Here is a 20,938-nt window from a genome sequence, read left to right on the forward strand (position 1 = left end):
TTGCTGGGTTCGTAGAGCAGCTACCGCTCAACACACACACAGGCACACGCGTACACAGAGAACACGAGCCAATTCCCACCTCAGGCTGTGGATCCGTCTCAGTACTTCCCCCCCGCCACCGCAGTGTTATTGCGCAAGCACAGCTGCGTGATGAACCCAACGGCTCGGTTCTTCATTTGGTGGGGACGAGTTCCCCGGATTTCGCCGAGGATCGTAAACAACGTCCCCGATCCTCATCGGCGGGCCAGCGGGTGGCGTTGTTTGGGAGCCGTGGCAGCCGGGGAGATGTTAACTACCTCGCCTGATATGCAGGAGGTCGTGGGTTCAATCCTGATCCTGAACCCCGGACGCCTGCTGTATATTTGGAGTTTGCGTGTCTCTCGCTCTCCCCCCACGGTAAGGTTAACTACCTCGCCCAATATGCAGGAGGTCGTGGATTCGATCCGGATGACTGAACCCGGACACATGCTGCATATTTGGAGTTCGCGTGTCTCACCCCCACCCCCCCGACGGTGAGATGTTAACTACCTCACCTGGTATGCAGGAGGTCGTGGGTCCGATCCTGATTATCCGGCGTTTTTTTTTAATCCGGCACCCTCTTCACACCCCCTTCGCGCCGAAGCCGCCGGACAATCGACGACCAACTGCAGTCATTCAGTTTATGGACAAAATAACTGGAACTTGAAAGCTTCCTGGTTTGAGGAGTGATCGGGCGCGATGGGGGTGGCGGCTATGGGTGGCGAAGCGTCTCGTGGAAATCACGTGCGTGCACTTTGGAAAGGCAACAAAGAATTTCGGCCGCCCACGCAGCAGATTGGACAAAAAAACCACAGGGCGCACACACGAAACATTCCCACGGCTGCTTGGAATGAGAAATCAATCACAAGAGTATGGGACCATTTCTTGAAAGTATCAAAATAAAACAGTAAGTTTCACCCTTTCTGGAAATGCAACAGGTGTTAAGATCCACAATAGAGGTTTTTTGGGTTAAAAAGGTGTAAAGATGTTAAAACACCAAACGTAATCTTTTTTTAACACCTGTGCTATTCCCAGAAAGGGTAAACCCTATTGTTATACTTTGATACTCAAGTTCAAGTTCATTTATTAGCTATAGCCCTGTGAGCCATTCGGCTCTTGAATCGGGTGCAACCGCAACAAACAAAAAAACAAAAACATGAACAAGAAAACATCTTAAAGTGAATATGTGACTAAGTGCAAACAGAAAATCCAAGAAAAGACAGCTAAATATTGCAGAAAAAGCACCGTACACCAACGCTGTGTGCAAAAATCCCAGTGGGATGCAAGTCAAACAACAACAACCACAAGACAACTTATATTAAGGCCATCAGTCTAACTCTGTACTACAACAAACAAACATGGCCAAACCGAAAAACTTTTCGAAAATCACCAAAATAAAGCCATAAAAGCAATGAAACAGCAGTGCAGATCATAGGAACTGTGACCGAATTTTCACAATAAACGACGTAAACAATACTAGGGGTGAGCTAACACTGTTTGAGACTCGGCTCAAAAGAGAAAGCCGTCTCTGGTGTGGACCAATCAGTTTCAAAGACAATGCATATATTGTCAGAGCATGTCATTTTGTTTGCATGTTCACCACAAGAACGTGTGGTTAATGCAGACAGGATTCCTTGAAAAATTATTCTGTGTGGTGTTTTAACACCTTAACACCCGTTTTATTGCCAGAAAGGGTAAAAGTTATTGTTACCATCATAAGAGGTTCACGGTACATAAACCCCTTGCTGGCAAAAAACAGATGTTGAAACGCCAAAAAGACGCACAACGCTTACGTCAACGGCGATGGTGGCCGCGGGCGGGAATCGAACTCGGGTCATAGCCGGGTTGCGTAACGCTAACCGCTGCACCATCTCTCCCCACACACATGCACTACTCCCTGCCCGTCATGGGCGGTTGTTGTTCGTAAGTCGATTTGTTCACAAGTCCCAAATTGACTCCCGTCAACTCCAAACGCGTTGTATGGTGTGTACATTAAACACGGGGAATCGCTTCAAGCGTTGTATAATCTCCTGTAGACGTAGATGTCACTGGTTTTTCACGTTCAGTAGATGCCACTGATTCTACACGTTCTGCAGATGTAGATGCCACTGGTTCTTCACATTCTACAGATGTAGATGCCACTGGTTCTTCACGTTCTGAAGATGTAGATGCCACTGGTTCTTCACGTTCTACAGATGTAGATGCCACTGGTACTTCACGTTCTGAAGATGTAGATGCCACTGGTTCTTCACGTTCTGCAGATGCAGATGCCAATGGTTCTTCACATTCTGCAGATGTCGATGCCACTGGTTCTTCACATTCTGCAGATGTAGATGCCACTGGTTCTTCACGTTCTGCAAATGTAGATGCCACTGGTTCTTCACATTCTGCAGATACCACTGGTACTTCACGTTCTGCAGATGTAGATTCCACTGGTTCTTCACGTTCTACAGATGTAGATGCCACTGATTCTTCACGTTCTACAGATGTAGATGCCACTGGTTTTTCACGTTCTGCAGATGTAGATGCCACTGGTTCTTCACGTTCTGCAGATGTAGATGCCACTGGTTCTTCACGTTCTGCAGATGTAGATGCCACTGGTTCTTCACGTTCTGCAGATGTAGATGCCACTGGTTCTTCACGTTCTGCAGATGTAGATGCCACTGGTTCTACACGTTCTGCAGATGTAGATGCCACTGGTTCTTCATGTTCTACAGATGTAGATGCCACTGGTTCTTCACGTTCTACAGATGTAGATACCACTGGTTCTTCACGTTCTGCAGATGTAGATGCCACTGGTTCTTTACCTTCTGCAGATGTAGATGCCACTGGTTCTTCACGTTCTGCAGATGTAGATGCCACTGGTTCTTCACGTTCTGCAGATGTAGATGCCACTGGTTCTTCACGTTCTGCAGATGTAGATGCCACTGGTTCTTCACGTTCTGCAGATGTAGTTGCCACTGGTTCTTCACATTCTGCAGATGTTGATGGCACTGGTTCTTCACGTCCTGAAGATGTAGATGCCACTGGTTCTTCACGATCTGCAGATGTAGATGCCACTGGTTCTTCACGATCTGCAGATGTAGATGCCACTGGTACTTCACGTTCTGCAGATGTAGATGCCACTGGTTCTTCACGATCTGCAGATGTAGATGCCACTGGTACTTCACGTTCTAAAGATGTAGATGCCACTGGTTCTTCCCAATCTGCAGATGTAGATGCCACTGGTTCTTCACGATCTGCAGATGTAGATGCCACTGGTACTTCACGTTCTGCAGATGTAGATGCCACAACCGCCATCTGTTGCGCGGCGGTTGAACTTACGACTCTCGGTTCCTAACAGGCAACTGGACATACGGACCAGGATTGTTTGTATCTCTTAAAGTTTTTAGTCGAATGTTCATAAGTAGAATCTTTTATTAAGGAATCAAGTCTGCATACACTAAACACACAGGCACTGGTGGTATACAACCACAAATGTACTCCGATAAAAATAATAAAACGTACAACCACAAACATGCTCCGATAATAATAATGTACTGGGGAGGCACAAACATTTCCACGTCCTGGGTATGAGAACCGATCAGGATAGGTTTACAGCACCATCACCACTTTCTGGTAAATAAAACGGGAGTCGTGTTAAAGTTGTTCAAACACAAAAGTAGATCACACACACACAAGCACCTATCATTTTGTCTCCATTCACTAACCACGGCTAATTGTGGATAAACACGCAAACAAACGTTCTCTGATAAGGATGGTAAAAACACATTCCTGCAGAGGGAGCTGGTAGAAACGTTGGGTTGCTCGGTCAATGGCCAGGGTCAACGGCGGCGTGGTGTATTCCGCAAATATGCCCGACTGTGAGGGCGGGCACAAGCCGGCGTGAGTAGGTTAAACGTTGAGTTTTATAAGGGCACCACGGGGTGACCAGCCCCTCCCCACCCAGCCCCACCCCTCCCACCCCTCCCACCCCTCCCACCCAGCCCCACCCAGCCCCACCCTCCCCACCCAGCCCCACCCAGCCCCACCCTCCCCACCCAGCCCCACCCTCCCCTCCCCACACGGCCCCTCCCCCTCCCAGCCCCACCCCTCCAATTTTTGGATGCACAACGGACGGACACAATAATCCCCTGTGGGCTGGTGGAACCAGGTGGTTCCTACCAGTACCATCCCCATCTGAGCAGAAAGTAATTGCAGGGTCCTCGTATTGTCATCGAAGGTGTGGAGCGGTGGCGCAGTGGTTAGCGCCATGCTCTGCGCACACACAAAACCCGAGCTTGATTCCAGACCCACGGCTACCGCGTTGAGTGAATATTTAGTGAGACTTCAGGAGGAATCCGAAGAGCTATACAGATCTTTGTGCACGGATGCCCAATAACAGAATCAGCATATTTAGACTTTAGGAGGAATCCGAAGAGCTATAAAGCTCTTTGTGCACGGATGACAAGTTTCAGAATCAGCATATTTAGACTTCAGGAGGAATCCGAAGAACTATAAAGCAATTTTGTCGCACACGGATCAGAACGCTACAACAAATACGATTACAAAAGCACAAGAGTGCAAAATTATAGAAAAAATAAACAAATCACTTTTTTTAAGAAAAATCTTAATACGAATAAAACTACAGTAAATATATATTTTTTTAATGCCCACCGAGGTATTAACGTGTTTTAAAACGACCCACCGCACCTTGACTAAAACTGAAGCTGCCGCTAGTGATATATTTAAACAAATCTATTTTAAAATTATAAAAAAAATTTATTTAGTCACAAATACACAATCGCAACCCCCACCCCCCGTTTTCCTAGGCAACCGCAGGCGGCGTCAGAGCCCCGTGCTACGGCGCGGCCGTCCAGGCAAGCCGCTAGGCATCGAGGCGCCCGCCAAGGCCGCACTAGGCCCCTCTCCCACCCACACGCAAACCCCATAACGGCCTCCACTGTTCGATGAAATTCCTGCCTACAAATCAATCGATTTTATTTAATTTCAATCTCATCAAAGTGTCTCTCTCTCATCGGCGTCACTCGTCAAACCCACGCGGTCACAAATCCCCACATTTTTTTTGTAATCTATACAAAACAATGTTTCAGTTCTCCATAAGCCTACACAGACAATCGCCCCCCCACCCCACCCCTCTCTCTCCATCTCCCTCGAGCGGCAATTTAACTTTATAACTTGACGACATTTATCCCCCCTCTGATGTGGACCGCCTTAAATTGCCTTTTCAAAGCTCGCGGCGTTCTAAAAGTCGTCGGGGAGACATTCAAAACGATGGGGAACGTCTCTCTTTAAGCTGTGTGAAGCAATGCACACACCACACACACCACACACACCACCTCACCTTTATCGAGTTCCAAATATTAAAATCGTTGACAATCTTCTCTCCTTGCCTTCGGACTTACATCGCCGTCCACAGGAATAGCGATTCCCCCCCCCCTCACCACGCTTCTACTGACAGCGATTAACGGGAATTTAATTTTACATTTTCTACACCACGAGTTCAATTCCTCGACGCACGGAGAACTTCACGTTGAACTCTTGTCCCACACTTTACATGACAGAACGAACCACGATGCGTTCGACTTGTCCAGCTGAAGGACCCCACCACCGCGCTCAGCTCGATGCCACCGGGCAACGATTGGAGGGGGCCGTAGGGGGGGGGGGGGCGTGGGGGGGGGGGCGGGGCAACCGCCAAGCCGCTCACAACAACGCGCGGAGCTCGCCGGGCGGATAAAACGAACGAGATGGGGCCAATCGTCGAAGCGACAGACCGGATTTGTCACTGTGGTGGCCGTTCCATTTGAAGCACCGGGGCTGTAAAACGGCGGGGAGAATGTTAACTACCTCGCCTGGTGTGCAGGAGGTCGTGCGTTCGATCTCGAACCCGTGGTGACGTCTGCTGCTGTGGATGTGGAGTTTGCGTGTCTTTCTCTCATCATCATCACGGTGGCTAGGAGAATGTTAACTGCCTCGCCCGGTATGCAGGAGGTCGTGGGTTCGATCTCGAACCCGTGGTGACGCCTGCTGCTGTAGATTTGGAGTTTGCGTGTCTTTCTCTCATCATCATCACGATGACTAGGAGATGTTAACTACCTCGCCTGGTGTGCAGGAGGTCGTGGGTTCGATCTCGAACCCGTGGTGACGCCTGCTGCTGTAGATTTGGAGTTTGCGTGTCTTTCTCTCATCATCATCACGATGACTAGGAGATGTTAACTACCTCGCCTGGTATGCAGGAGGTCGTGGGTTCGATCTCGAACCCGTGGTGACGCCTGCTGCTGTAGATTTGGAGTTTGCGTGTCTTTCTCTCATCATCATCACGATGACTAGGAGATGTTAACTACCTCGCCTGGTGTGCAGGAGGTCGTGGGTTCGATCTCGAACCCGTGGTGACGCCTGCTGCTGTAGATTTGGAGTTTGCGTGTCTTTCTCTCATCATCATCACGATGACTAGGAGATGTTAACTACCTCGCCTGGTGTGCAGGAGGTCGTGGGTTCGATCTCGAACCCGTGGTGACGCCTGCTGCTGTAGATTTGGAGTTTGCGTGTCTTTCTCTCATCATCATCACGATGACTAGGAGATGTTAACTACCTCGCCTGGTGTGCAGGAGGTCGTGGGTTCGATCTCGAACCCGTGGTGACGTCTGCTGCTGTAGATTTGGAGTTTGCGTGTCTTTCTCTCATCATCATCACGATGACTAGGAGATGTTAACTACCTCGCCTGGTGTGCAGGAGGTCGTGGGTTCGATCTCGAACCCGTGGTGACGCCTGCTGCTGTAGATTTGGAGTTTGCGTGTCTTTCTCTCATCATCATCACGATGACTAGGAGATGTTAACTACCTCGCCTGGTGTGCAGGAGGTCGTGGGTTCGATCTCGAACCCCTGGTGACGCCTGCTGCTGTAGATTTGGAGTGTTGTTATATTTTCAAACTTTGATACTGACAATAAAAAAAGGCCCCATGCTGAATATTTGGAGTTTGCGTGTCTATCTCTCTCTCTCTCTTCCATCATCATCATCACGGTGACTCAGAGATGTTAACTACCTCGCCTGGTATGCAGGTGGTCGTGGGTTCGATCCCAATCCCTGACGCCTGCTCTATATTTGGAGTTTGCGTGTCTCATCATCATTATCACGGTGACTAGGAGATGTGCACTACCTCGCCTGGTGTACAGGAGTCATGGGATCGTTCCCGACCCTTGACGGCGCCTGCTGCTGTATATATGGAGTTTGTGTGTCTCTCTCTCATCATCATCATCATCACGGTGACTAGGAGATGTTCACTACCTCGCCCGTAATACAGGAGGTCGTGGGTTCGATCCCGACCATTGATGGCGACTGCTCCTGTATATTTGAAGTTTGCGTGTCTCTCTCTCATCATCATCACAGTGGCTAGGATATGTTAACTAGGATATGTTAACGGGTATACAGGAGATCGTGGGTTCGATCCCGACCCTAACAATGCCTGCTGCTGTATATGTGGAGTCTGCGTGTCTCTCATCATCAGCAAGGTGACTCAGAGATGTTAACTACCTCGCCTGGTATACAGGAGGTCGTGGGTTCGATCCCAATCCTTGACGATCCCTGCTGTATATTTGGAGTCTGCGTGTGTCTCCCTCCCCGTGGTGGTCGCGTGGATTTTTTTCCGGCGTCTTCCGGTTTATTCCCCTCCACATTTTAGAATCAACATCATCACGCGTTTGGAGTTGGTTGGCTGCTGTCATACATTTCCACGTGATCGTGATGATAATAATGATGATAAGCCACTTGGTTAAGCTACTTTCATTTGTGATAGCCAGGTCGCTTCTGGCAAAGTAGCTGCAGAGAGTTCAGTGGGGCCTTGCCTGCTGAAAAAAAAGAAAGAAAGAAAATATCGTGTTTAAATAGTTTCGTTTATTTTTCCATTCAGTAAAAGCTCTTTTGTAAAGAGCGACTCAGCCGGAAGACAACATCGAAGCGTTCCACATCAACCGCCTCTTTTGGACCCAGGTCACACTTTGCAAATGAGACCTCTCTCTACTCCTGCTGATGGAGCCACGATAACGTCTCGTCAAGGAAGCGTGAAGCATCGTCACGCGAACTCCTCCCATCATCCTCGCAGCAGCAGCAGCGGCGGCGGCTCTTAGCTCAAACGTCGAACAAAGGCATCGTCGTCATCATCATCAGCATCGCGCGGAGCTTTCAGATGCTGCTGCTGCTTCTGCGGCCGTCTGGAACGCTCTCTTCCTACCGATACGAGGAAGCCAGTGGGAGTTGTGATGCACTTTTAAATCATCTCGATTGACAAATTCCTTTATTTAGAACTGCTTCTTGTTATGATTAGTTTGCTTTCCCTCCCCTCCCCCGGCACCTCCGATTAGCACGGTTGGCTACGTACGGTGCGAAAGAAGTTCAACGTGCACACATAGAAACCAATTGACTCACGAAGAAACCCATAGACTCATCACACAGAGACCCATGGACTCGCACAGAGAGCCATGGACTCACACAGAGACCCATAGACTCACCACACAGAGAGCCATAGTCTCACACAGAGACCCACAGACTCATCACACAGAGAGCCATAGTCTCACACAGAGACACACAGACTCCTCACACAGAAACCCATGGACTCGCACAGAGAGCCATGGAATCACAGAGACCCACAGACTCATCACACAGAGAGCCATAGTCTCACACAGAGATCCACACACTCATCACGCAGAGACCCATGGACTCACACAGAGAGCCATGGACTCACACAGAGACCCACAGACTGATCACGCAGAGACCCATGGACTCACACAGAGACCCACAGACTCATCACGCAGAGACCCATGGACTCACACAGAGACCCACAGACTCATCACGCAGAGACCCATGGACTCACACAGAGACCCATAGACTCATCACACAGAGACCCACAGACTCATCACACAGAGACCCATGGACTCACACAGAGACCCATGGACTCCCAAACACTGCATCGAGCACTTTCAGATGCTGCTGCTTCTGCGGCCGTCTGGAATGATCTCTTCCTTCTGATACGAGGAAACCACTGGGAGCTGTGATGCACTTCTAAATCATCTCGATTGACAAAATGATTTATTTAGAACTGCTTGTCGTTGTTATGATTAGTTTGTTGTCCTTCCCCCCCCCCCGGCACCTCCAATTAGGACGGTTGGCTACGTACGGTGCGAAAGAAGTTCAACGTAGATACATCAAATCGAATTGCGAACTGCAACCATCTTGGCAAGTCAGTTCCAATGTAGATCGTCATCTAGTCGCTAGGGCGCAGTATGATACGATCATAAGTAAAATAAAAATAGGCGTTTTACCCCTTTCTGGCAATGAAACGATGAGTTGTGTTTTAGATGTTCAAACACCGAATATAATTAAAGTTGCTGCATTAACCACGCGCGGATTCTTGTGATGAACATGCAAACAGAACATGGCTCTGATAATATAAGAGGCATCATTGTCTTTGGGGCCGTCCATAAATGACGTCACGCGATTTTGGACGATTTTTGACCTCCCCCCCCCCTTCGTCACACGGCGTCATAAAAAAGTCAGACCCCCTCCCCCTCAAATATGACGTCACAAAGCTCTGCCCCCCCCCCCCCAAAACCATATTTCCATTTTAAAAATAAAACATGCTTCAAATCGCTTTAAACTATTGTCATTGTAGTGCGTTTTTAATGTGGCGCTGCACTCTGATGTTGTAGGAGAAAACATTTATTAAAACGTCTATTTAATTAAGTAGAACGTGTCGTCTATATTTATCTAAAGTTGCGCATTTTGATGTGACGTCACATTTCTCAAACCCCCCCTCCCCCCCCCTCATCACACATCGTCACAAATGTCTGACCCCCCCCCCCCCCCTAGGTGCGTGACGTCATTTATGGACGGCCCCTTTGAGACTGATTGGCCTACGCCAGAGAGAGAGAGCAGCAGCCTTCGTTAGGGCCTCGTCTCACCAGCAGTGTCAGGACAGACGACGCCAAAAGGGCGGTCAGCACAATGACAATGCCACACGGAGCAGAGCGTTTGTAGCTATAAATGCCAGCATCAGAGTGTGAAGAAATTAAGGAATATTACTCTTTGGTTCCTTCGGTAAAGTCACGTAGATAGAAAAGTAAAAGATCACGACATCTTGTGTTGCGATCGCAAACGTCGTGATCTATTGATTTTCTACCCACGTGACTTGACCGAAGGAACCAAAGGGTATGGATTCCTGCGGTCACGAAAGCTTCAAATCAAGATTAAACTAAGAATAGGTTGAACCCTTTCTGGCAATGAAACAATGAGTTGTGTTTGGATGTTCAAACACCGAATAGATCATCATCATTTTTTGCAAGGAATCAAATTACTGCATTAACCGCAACCCTGACGATTCTCCTGCGGATTTGAAGCGGCTCACGGTTCACGCTAAACCCGCATCATCCACCCATTACGCAAACCAATGGGCAACAGCAGCAGCAGCAGCAGATGATGATACCTGATGATGCACAAACGGAAAATTAAAACGTCTCACTGGTAGTAGTGGTGGTGCAGACTGTGGGTCATGCAAAACAATCCAAATTGTATTTGGTAACACATTCCTGCGGAGGGAGCTGGTAGGAACGTTGGGTTGCTCGGTCAATGGCCAGGGTCAATGGCGGCGTGGTGTATTCCGCAAATATGCCCGACTGTGAGGGCGGGCACAAGCCGGCGTGAGTAGGTTAAACGTTGAGTTTTATAAGGGCACCACGGGGTGACCAGCCCCTCCCCACCCAGCCCCACCCCTCCCACCCCCCACCCAGCCCCACCCAGCCCCTCCCCACCCTCCCCACCCAGCCCCTCCCCACCCTCCCCTCTCCACCCAGCCCCACCCCTCCCATTTTTGGATACACGACGGACGGACGGACACAATAATCCCCTGTGGGCTGGTGTAACCAGGAGGTTCCTACCAGTATTATTATCCAACCATCTCTCACTCTCTATCTCGCCTCTATGCGATATGAAGAAGGGGCATCGCCCGAAACGTTGCCTATCTTATACGTTTAATTTGTTGAAGGTCTCGGTGCAATGTTTTGAGTTGTTTTTGACTGTTTAACACGTGGTACGAGGCTTTTCGCGACCAATATCCATAACAGAGGTGTGTGTTGGGTTCGATGGCGTACGCATGATTAACGTGTTAAATTCATCCATCTATTTAAGAACGAGGGCAGGAGGATTTCTCCGCAAATCTGGCCGTCGCCTGACGATGCTGGTAAAGTTTGCGGTGGGTTTACTCTCCAACACACTAAGCCGGTTAGTGCTGAACGAGTAAGGAATTGGTCACGTTCTGTTAACGTGCAAAAAAACCTTAGTAATTGACCGTGTGTGTTGGGTGGTGCCGGGTTTAACAACACAGTTATATTTATGTGATCTAACCCAATAAAAAAACTCTATTGTGAGTCTATGGGCAGTGTTGAGTCTATGGTGCAGTGTTGAGTCTATGGTGCAGTGTTGAGTCTATGGTGCAGTGTTGAGTCTATGGGTAGTGTTGAGTCTATGGGCAGTGTTGAGTCTATGGGCAGTGTTGAGTCTGTGGGCAATGTTGAGTCTACGGGCAGTGCTGAGTCCATGGGCAATGTTGAGTCTATGGGCAGTGTTGAGTCTATGGGGCAGTGTTGAGTCTATGGGGCAGTGTTGAGTCTATGGGCAGTGTTGAGTCTATGGGCAGTGTTGAGTCTATGGGCAGTGTTGAGTCTATGGGGCAGTGTTGAGTCTATGGGGCAGTGTTGAGTCTATGGGCAGTGTTGAGTCTATGGGCAGTGTTGAGTCTATGGGCAGTGTTGAGTCTATGGGCAGTGTTGAGTCTATGGGCAGTGTTGAGTCTGTGGGCAGTGTTGAGTCTACGGGCAGTGCTGAGTCCATGGGCAATGTTGAGTCTATGGGCAGTGTTGAGTCTATGGGGCAGTGTTGAGTCTATGGGGCAGTGTTGAGTCTATGGGCAGTGTTGAGTCTATGGGCAGTGTTGAGTCTATGGGCAGTGTTGAGTCTATGGGGCAGTGTTGAGTCTATGGGGCAGTGTTGAGTCTATGGGCAGTGTTGAGTCTATGGGGCAGTGTTGAGTCTATGGGGCAGTGTTGAGTCTATGGGCAGTGTTGAGTCTATGGGCAGTGTTGAGTCTATGGGCAGTGTTGAGTCTATGGGCAGTGTTGAGTCTGTGGGCAGTGTTGAGTCTATGGGCAGTGTTGAGTCTATGGGCAGTGTTGAGTCTATGGGCAGTGTTGAGTCTATGGGCAGTGTTGAGTCTATGGGCAGTGTTGAGTCTGTGGGCAGTGTTGAGTCTATGGGCAGTGTTGAGTCTGGGGGCGAGTATGCACGTGAGTACGTTGCACTTCTTTCACACCGTACGTAGCCAACCGCGTTAATCTGGAGATGCGGGGGGGGGGACTAAGCACGTATCATGGGAAGTGAGGCTTTACTGGGATTCGGGAGAACAAAGGCAGGACGCGTTTTCTCTACCCCCCCCCCCCCAAAAAAAATCCACGACTCATAAATAATAAGTTAATAAACAACCACCCCCACAAAAAAAAATGGAACATTTAATTTATTTAACAAAAAAATTAATCGATTATTTAAATAAAATCGACACAATCGAATCGTCACTCGGGATTAATCCAAACGCTCTCCTCGGTCGAACATCCTGTGAAGAACAATTCACTTGCAGTCGGATTATTCCACCACCCACCCCCTTCCCACAACATTACTCTTATTATTACGTCAATAATCATAAATTATTTTCTTTTTCAAACCACACACACCACACAAAAAACACTTTTCCCGTAATTGTGATATTGTTCTTTTCTCCAATGAGCTCATTTGTTTAGGAAAGGTTTGGCCGTGGCGGGGTCACTCCGGAGGGACTTGATGGGGGGGGCTGGGAGAGCTGGGGGGCCTCGGGGGGGGGCTGGGGGGGGCCATGGTGGGGGGCCTGGGGGGGGGCTGGAGGGGGGCTGGGGAGGGGTGGGGGGCCTGGGTGAGGCCTCGTGGGGGGCCTGGGTGGTACACGATGGGTGGGGGAGGGGGTTAGCTTGGACCCAGCGACCCCTCGACCTCACCACCCCTCCACCCCTCCTCCACCCCACCCCAATGCCCGCCCGCCTTTGTCTCCCCAGTGGTGATGGTTCACAGGAGTTTGATAGAACCGCAGTCCTCTTTAGAAAGGGAGGCGTGGGATTTCAGAGTTCTTTGCACGCAGTGGGGACGCCGCAGTAGTGAGTGCGATGTTAACTACCTCGCCTGGTGTACAGGAGGTCGTGGGTTCGATCCTGAACCCCTGACGACGCCTGCTGCTGTATTTCTGGAGTTTGCGTGTCTCTCTCATCATCTTAACGGTGGCTAGGAGATGTTAACTACCTCGCCTGGTGTACAGGAGGTCGTGGGTTCGATCCTGAACCCCTGACGACGCCTGCTGCTGTATTTCTGGAGTTTGCGTGTCTCTCTCATCATCATCACGGTGGCTAGGAGATGTTAACTACCTCGCCTGGTGTACAGGAGGTCGTGGGTTCGATCCTGAACCCCTGACAACGCCTGCTGCAGTATAGTTGGAGTTTGCGTGTCTCTCTCTAAAATATATTTTTCATTTTTGCCAGGTAAGGTCCCGCTGAGCTCCATACACAATGGCTCCGTTACAGAAGCGACACTGGATGTCACAAATAATAGCTCAACGAAGTGGGCTTCGTGTCATCACCGTTACCGTGTGGAAATGTACACCAGCCAACTACAGGACTCTAAACGCGTGGTGATGTTGAGTCTAAATGTGGAGGGGGAAACAAACCGGAGGACCCTGGAGACAAATCCACGGGACCAGGGAGAGACACACAGCAAACTCCAACTACACAGCAGCAGGCGTCGTCAGGGGTTCAGGATCGAACCCACGACTTCCTGTACACCAGGCGAGGTAGTTAACATCTCCTAGCCACCGTGATGATGATGAGAGAGAGACACACACAGCAAACTCCAACTACACAGCAGCAGGCGTCGTCAGGGGTTCAGGATCGAACCCACGACCTCCTGTACACCAGGCGAGGTAGTTAACATCTCCTAGCCACCGTGATGATGATGAGAGAGAGACACACACAGCAAACTCCAACTACACAGCAGCAGGCGTCGTCAGGGGTTCAGGATCGAACCCACGACCTCCTGTACACCAGGCGAGGTAGTTAACATCTCCTAGCCACCGTGATGATGATGAGAGAGAGACACACACAGCAAACTCCAACTATACAGCAGCAGGCGTCGTCAGGGGTTCAGGATCGAACCCACGACCTCCTGTATACCAGGCGAGGTAGTTTACATCTCCTAGCCACCGTGATGATGATGAGAGAGAGAGACACGCAAACTTCAACTATACAGCATCAGGTGTTGTCAGGGGTTCAGGATCGAACCCACGACCACCTGTACACCAGGCGAGGTAGTTAACATCTCCTAGCCACCGTGATGATGATGAGAGAGAGACACACACAGCAAACTCCAACTACACAGCAGCAGGCATCGTCAGGGGTTCAGGATCGAACCCACGACCTCCTGTACACCAGGCGAGGTAGTTAACATCTCCTAGCCACCGTGATGATGATGAGAGACACACACACAGCAAACTCCAACTACACAGCAGCAGGCGTCGTCAGGGGTTCAGGATCGAACCCACGACCTCCTGTACACCAGGCGAGGTAGTCAACATCTCCTAGCCACCGTGATGATGATGAGAGAGAGAGACACGCAAACTCCAACTACACAGCAGCAGGCGTCGTCAGGGGTTCAGGATCGAACCCACGACCTCCTGTACACCAGGCGAGGTAGTTAACATCTCCTAGCCACCGTGATGATGATGAGAGAGAGACACACACAGCAAACTCCAACTACACAGCAGCAGGCATCGTCAGGGGTTCAGGATCGAACCCACGACCTCCTGTACACCAGGCGAGGTAGTTAACATCTCCTAGCCACCGTGATGATGATGAGAGAGACACACACAGCAAACTCCAACTACACAGCAGCAGGCGTCGTCAGGGGTTCAGGATCGAACCCACGACCTCCTGTACACCAGGCGAGGTAGTTAACATCTCATAGCCACCGTGATGATTAAGAGAGAGAGAGACACGCAAACTTCAACTATACAGCTTCAGGCGTCGTCGGGGATTCAGGATCGAACCCACGACCTCCTGTACACCAGGCGAGGTAGTCAACATCTCCTAGCCACCGTGATGATGATGAGAGAGAGAGAGACACGCAAACTCCAACTATACAGCATCAGGTGTTGTCAGGGGTTCAGGATCGAACCCACGACCTCCTGTATACCAGGCGAGGTAGTTAACATCTCACTAACCACCGAGTCGCCCCACACTGCGTGCAAAGAACTCTGAAATTCCACGCCTCCCCTTCTAAAGAGGACGGCGGTTCTATCAAACTCCTGTGAACCATCACCACTGGGGAGACAAAGGCGGCCGGGCATTGGGGTGGTGTGGAGGAGGGGTGGGGTGGGGTGGGGGTGGCGAGGCCGGGGGTGGGGTTGCTTGGTCCGAGCCACGCCCACCCCCCTACCCCATCCATCGTGTACCAGAATCAGAAGCTTGACTTGAAGCTTTCGTGACTGCAGGAATTCACTTTCTTTTGGATTATGAGACATCTCCTTTACCAGTGTCAAAATATAGTAGTAGGTTTTTACCCTTTAAACTGGTCAAAACTGACACCTTTATACAAGGCATCATGTTTGCAATAACCACAACATAAGTAGTCAAAATGCAAACAAAAAGAAACAACTCTGATGATGATAATGATATGCACTGTCCTTGAAGTTGATTGGTCCTCTGATAGTGCACTGTTTTTGAGTTGTACGCCTTTTGGTGTCATCTGGTCCAAAACCAATGGAGACTAGGCTCTAAGGAAAGCTGTCTCGGGTGTGGACCAATCAACTTCAAGGACAGTGCATATCATTATCATTTTCAGAGTTGTTTCTTTTTGTTTGCATTTTGACTACTTGTGTTGTGGTTATTGCAAACATGATGCCTTGTATAAAGGTGTCAGTTTTGTACCAGTTTAAAGGGTAAAAACCTACTACGTTCTTTTGGATCTTTCAGTAAAGTCACGAACGCTTTGTGTTGCGTACATTTTTCTTTTTAACCTATCTACGTGACTTTACCGAAAGACCCAAAGAATACAGGACCAGAATATTTATTCATCTTGTATCGTAGTGTTATTTGTTATTATTTTTTGTGTGTTATTTTCTTTGAACCTAACTACGTGACTTTACCGAAAGACCCAAAGAAGACACCGAATGTTTACTTATTCTGCATGAGGAATCCGATACGCCACGAAGCTCTTCCAGCACGCGTGTCCAGGCTCGATGGTGTGGGGGGTGGGGGGGGGTGTGGAGGGGGGGGGGGGTCACCTGTGTGTGTGTTTTGTTGTTGTTGTGCCCCTGGACGGTTCTGCCGGATTAAGCCCCCCCCCCCCCCCCCCTTATAAATGACCGGATTTGAGTCGATTTCCTCCAGCGCACGACGGCGGGGTGGGTCACCTCTGCCCGCTGCGGGAACAATGGAGCCTCCGATTCTGTCCCCCCCCCGCCCCCAATTGCCATTCCCAGCATTCAACACAAGCGGGTTGGTGGATCACACGGGGACGGGAGAAGCGTGTTCTCACGCTCGGCTCGCCAATGTCTCCCTCCCTGTCTGTCTCGCTGTCTCATCTCTCTCGCTCGCTCACTCCACATTGTTCCTTGCGACGCCACTCAACCTGCTCGACTTACTCACTCACTCACTCGGCTAAGCGTGCATTTAGGGTGTCACGGTGACTAGGAGATGTTGACTACCTCGCCTGGTGTACAGGCAGTCGTGGGTTCGATCCCGACCCTTGACGACGCCTGCTGATGTATATTTGGAGTTTGCGTGTCTCTCTCTCATCATCATCACGGTGGCTAGGAGATGTTAACTACCTCGCCTGGTATGCAGGAGGTCGTGGGTTCGATCCCGACCTTGGTGACGCCTGCTGCTGCATATTTGGAGTGTGCGTGTCCCTCTCTCTGTCCCTGTGGTGAGATGTTAACCACCTCGCCTGGTATACAGGAGGTCGTGGGTTCACTCCTGACCCTGACGCCTGCCGCTGTATAATTGGAGTCTGCGTGTCTCTCCCTCTCTCCCCGTGGTGGGAGAGAGAGAGAGACACGAGAGACTCACACAGAGACCCACAGACTCATCACACAGACACCCATAGACTCACACAGAGACCCATGGACTTGCACACTGCATTGAGCACTTTCAGGTGCTGCTGCTGCTTCTGCGGCCGTCTGGAACGCTCTCTTCCTTCCGATACGAGGAAGCCACTGGAAGCTGTGATGCACTTTGAAATCATCGTCGTCTAGATTGGCAAACTCATTTATTTAGAACTGCTTCTTGTTGTTGTTGTGTTTAGTTTGTTGTCCTTCCCCCTGGCACCTCCGATTTAGTTACGGTTGGCTACGTACGATGCGAAAGAAGTTCCAACATACGGTGCACATACATAGACTGACATAGAGACGCAAACCCACCACCACCATCACCACTCACCCACCCACTCACTCAACTACTCGCTCTCCACACAGCATGTCACAACCACACACCCACCCAGTCACCCACCCAAAAGACAAACGTCCCCCGTGTAGCCTCTAACAGACTGTCGGGGCAAGTGCCGTTAGCGAGTAGCAGCAGCGCCTATGAAGGAGACAAAGACAAAGATCCCCCGTGTAGCCTCTAACAGACTGTCGGGGCAAGTGCTGTTACCGAGTAGCAGCAGCGCCTATGAAGGAGACAAAGACAAAGATCCCCCGTGTAGCCTCTAGCAGACTGTCGGGGCAAGTGCCGTTAGCAAGTAGCAGCAGCGCCCATGAAGGAGACAAAGACAAAGATCCTCCGTGTAGCCTCTAGCAGACTGTCGGGGCAAGTGCTGTTAGCAAGTAGCAGCAGCTGGCACTGCGGCACACGAGGGGGGTGATTGGTGGACAGCACCACGCCCCAGCCACCACCACCACCACAGCCCACGACTCACAACCTCCCGTTTCCACCCCCCCACCCCCCTTACGTCTTGTAACCCTCAGCGAGAGTGAGGGTTGGGTGGGTGGAGCAGTGGGGGGGGGGGTGAGTTACATTCATCCAGGACCCATCTCTGGTGCGTCGCCGCGACGTCTATCGGCGCCAGGACATCGTCGAGTTTGGACACCTTGGGCAGCGCTGCTGTAGCGGCAGCCTCTAGCACGCGAAGCACCTCCAGGCGCTGTTTTTTTGGGCTACGTACGGCGCGAACGAAGCCCGGCGTTTCGCACGCACGGACCACTCCAGCAGCCGGTATTTGAATTTCGGTCGGGTCTTACAGCTGCGCGCTTGTAACAGAGCGCAGCCTCTGGGGACAGCTGTTGGAGAGACGCTACAGCAACAGCAGCAGCTACAGCCGGACCTACAGAAGTGACTTAATTCAACCTCTGACACAGCCAGCAGTAGCAGCAGCTGCAGCTACAGCCGGACCTACAGAAGTGACTTAATTCAACCTCTGACACAGCCAGCAGCAGCAGCAGCTGCAGCTACAGCCGGACCTACAGAAGTGACTTAATTCAACCTCTGACACAGCCAGCAGCAGCAGCAGCAGCTGCAGCTACAGCCGGACCTACAGAAGTGACTTAATTCAACCTCTGACACAGCCAGCAGCAGCAGCTGCAGCAGCAGCTACAGCCGGACCTACAGAAGTGACTTAATTCAACCTCTGACACAGCAAGCAGCAGCAGCAGCTGCAGCTACAGCCGGACCTACAGAAGTGACTTAATTCAACCTCTGACACAGCAAGCAGCAGCAGCAGCTGCAGCTACAGCCGGACCTACAGAAGTGACTTAATTCAACCTCTGACACAGCCAGCAGCAGCAGCAGCTGCAGCTACAGCCGGACCTACAGAAGTGACTTAATTCAACCTCTGACACAGCCAGCAGCAGCAGCAGCTGCAGCTACAGCCGGACCTACAGAAGTGACTTAATTCAACCTCTGACACAGCCAGCAGCAGCAGCAGCTACAGCCGGACCTACAGAAGTGACTTAATTCAACCTCTGACACAGCCAGCAGCAGCAGCAGCAGTAGCTACAGCCGGACCTACAGAAGTGACTTAATTCAACCTCTGACACAGCCAGCAGCAGCAGCAGCAGTAGCTACAGCCGGACCTACAGAAGTGACTTAATTCAACTTCTGACACAGCCAGCAGCAGCAGCAGCAGTAGCTACAGCCGGACCTACAGAAGTGACTTAATTCAACCTCTGACACAGCCAGCAGCAGCAGCAGCAACTACAGCCGGACCTACAGAAGTGACTTAATTCAACCTCTGACACAGCCAGCAGCAGCAGCAGCAGTAGCTACAGCCGGACCTACAGAAGTGACTTAATTCAACCTCTGACACAGCCAGCAGCAGCAGCAGCAGTAGCTACAGCCGGACCTACAGAAGTGACTTAATTCAACCTCTGACACAGCCAGCAGCAGCAGCAGCAACTACAGCCGGACCTACAGAAGTGACTTAATTCAACCTCTGACACAGCCAGCAGCAGCAGCAGTAGCTACAGCCGGACCTACAGAAGTGACTTAATTCAACCTCTGACACAGCCAGCAGCAGCAGCAGCAACTACAGCCGGACCTACAGAAGTGACTTAATTCAACCTCTGACACAGCCAGCAGCAGCAGCAGCAGCTACAGCCGGACCTACAGAAGTGACTTAATTCAACCTCTGACACAGCCAGCAGCAGCAGCAGCAACTACAGCCGGACCTACAGAAGTGACTTAATTCAACCTCTGACACAGCCAGCAGCAGCAGCAGCTACAGCCGGACCTACAGAAGTGACTTAATTCAACCTCTGACACAGCCAGCAGCGGCAGCAGCTACAGCTACAGCCGGACCTACAGAAGTGACTTAATTCAACCTCTGACACAGCCAGCAGCAGCAGCAGCTACAGCCGGACCTACAGAAGTGACTTAATTCAACCTCTGACACAGCCAGCAGCAGCAGCTACAGCCGGACCTACAGAAGTGACTTAATTCAACCTCTGACACAGCCAGCAGCGGCAGCAGCAGCTACAGCCGGACCTACAGAAGTGACTTAATTCAACCTCTGACACAGCCAGCAGCGGCAGCAGCAGCTACAGCCGGACCTACAGAAGTGACTTAATTCAACCTCTGACACAGCAAGCAGCGGCAGCAGCCGCTGACACAGCCACCAAAGCAGCCTCTGCTACAGCAACTACAGCAAGAACTCTCTGAGCTTCTGACACAGCAAGCGGCAAATGCAGCACCGTCTGATAAAGCGACCATAGCAGCCTCTGACACAGCACACGCCTATAGCAGCATCTGACACAGCAAGCATAGCAGCCTCTGACACAGCAACTACTACAGCAGGAACGTTACGTGCTTCTGACACAGCAGGCGGCAAATGCAGCACCGTCTGATAAAGCGACCATAGCAGCCTCTGACACAGCAGGCGGCGATAGCAGCCTCTGACACAGCAAGCATAGCAGCCTCTGATACATCAACTACTACAGCAGTAACTTTACGTGCTTCTGACACAGCAAGCTGCGATAGCAGCCTCTGCAGGAGCGACTACTACAGCAAGAACAACATCAGCGTCTGACACAGCGACCATAGCCTCCACAGCAAGCGGCTACACTGTCACGTGACAGCTACCTGTGATGGTGGTGATGGTGGTGGTGGTGATGATGGTGGTGGTGGCGATGGCGGTGGTGTGCAGTCCGCTCCGTCGTTGCTTCTAGCGCTCCTTCACTGAAACCCTCGAGGTGAGTGCGGAGTCGTTGTGGAAATTCCACATTCCCATGGCGGGGGTGGAGGTGGTTGGGCGGTTCAGACGTGTCCGTAAGACGATCACTTGTTTTGTGGTGCCCGCACAGGAGTTGGTGCT

At 50.7% G+C, this 20,938-nt stretch overlaps 1 protein-coding gene across 1 annotated transcript in view; it reads left to right on the forward strand.

The window, feature by feature from the left end:
* Positions 1–20,141: 20,141 nt before the first annotated feature.
* The window catches only part of MAP3K1 (mitogen-activated protein kinase kinase kinase 1), an 80,630-nt gene continuing 79,833 nt past the window's right edge, over positions 20,142–20,938 (forward strand). Inside the window, exon 1 of the mRNA XM_078622151.1 lies at positions 20,142–20,816. The gene's annotated coding sequence lies outside the window, so the exon portion shown is untranslated. The remainder of the gene's footprint in view (positions 20,817–20,938) is intronic.

Source organism: Lampetra planeri, unplaced genomic scaffold, assembly GCF_965212315.1.
Source record: "Lampetra planeri unplaced genomic scaffold, kcLamPlan1.2.h2 scaffold_135, whole genome shotgun sequence".
Taxonomy (NCBI): Eukaryota; Metazoa; Chordata; class Hyperoartia; order Petromyzontiformes; family Petromyzontidae; genus Lampetra; species Lampetra planeri.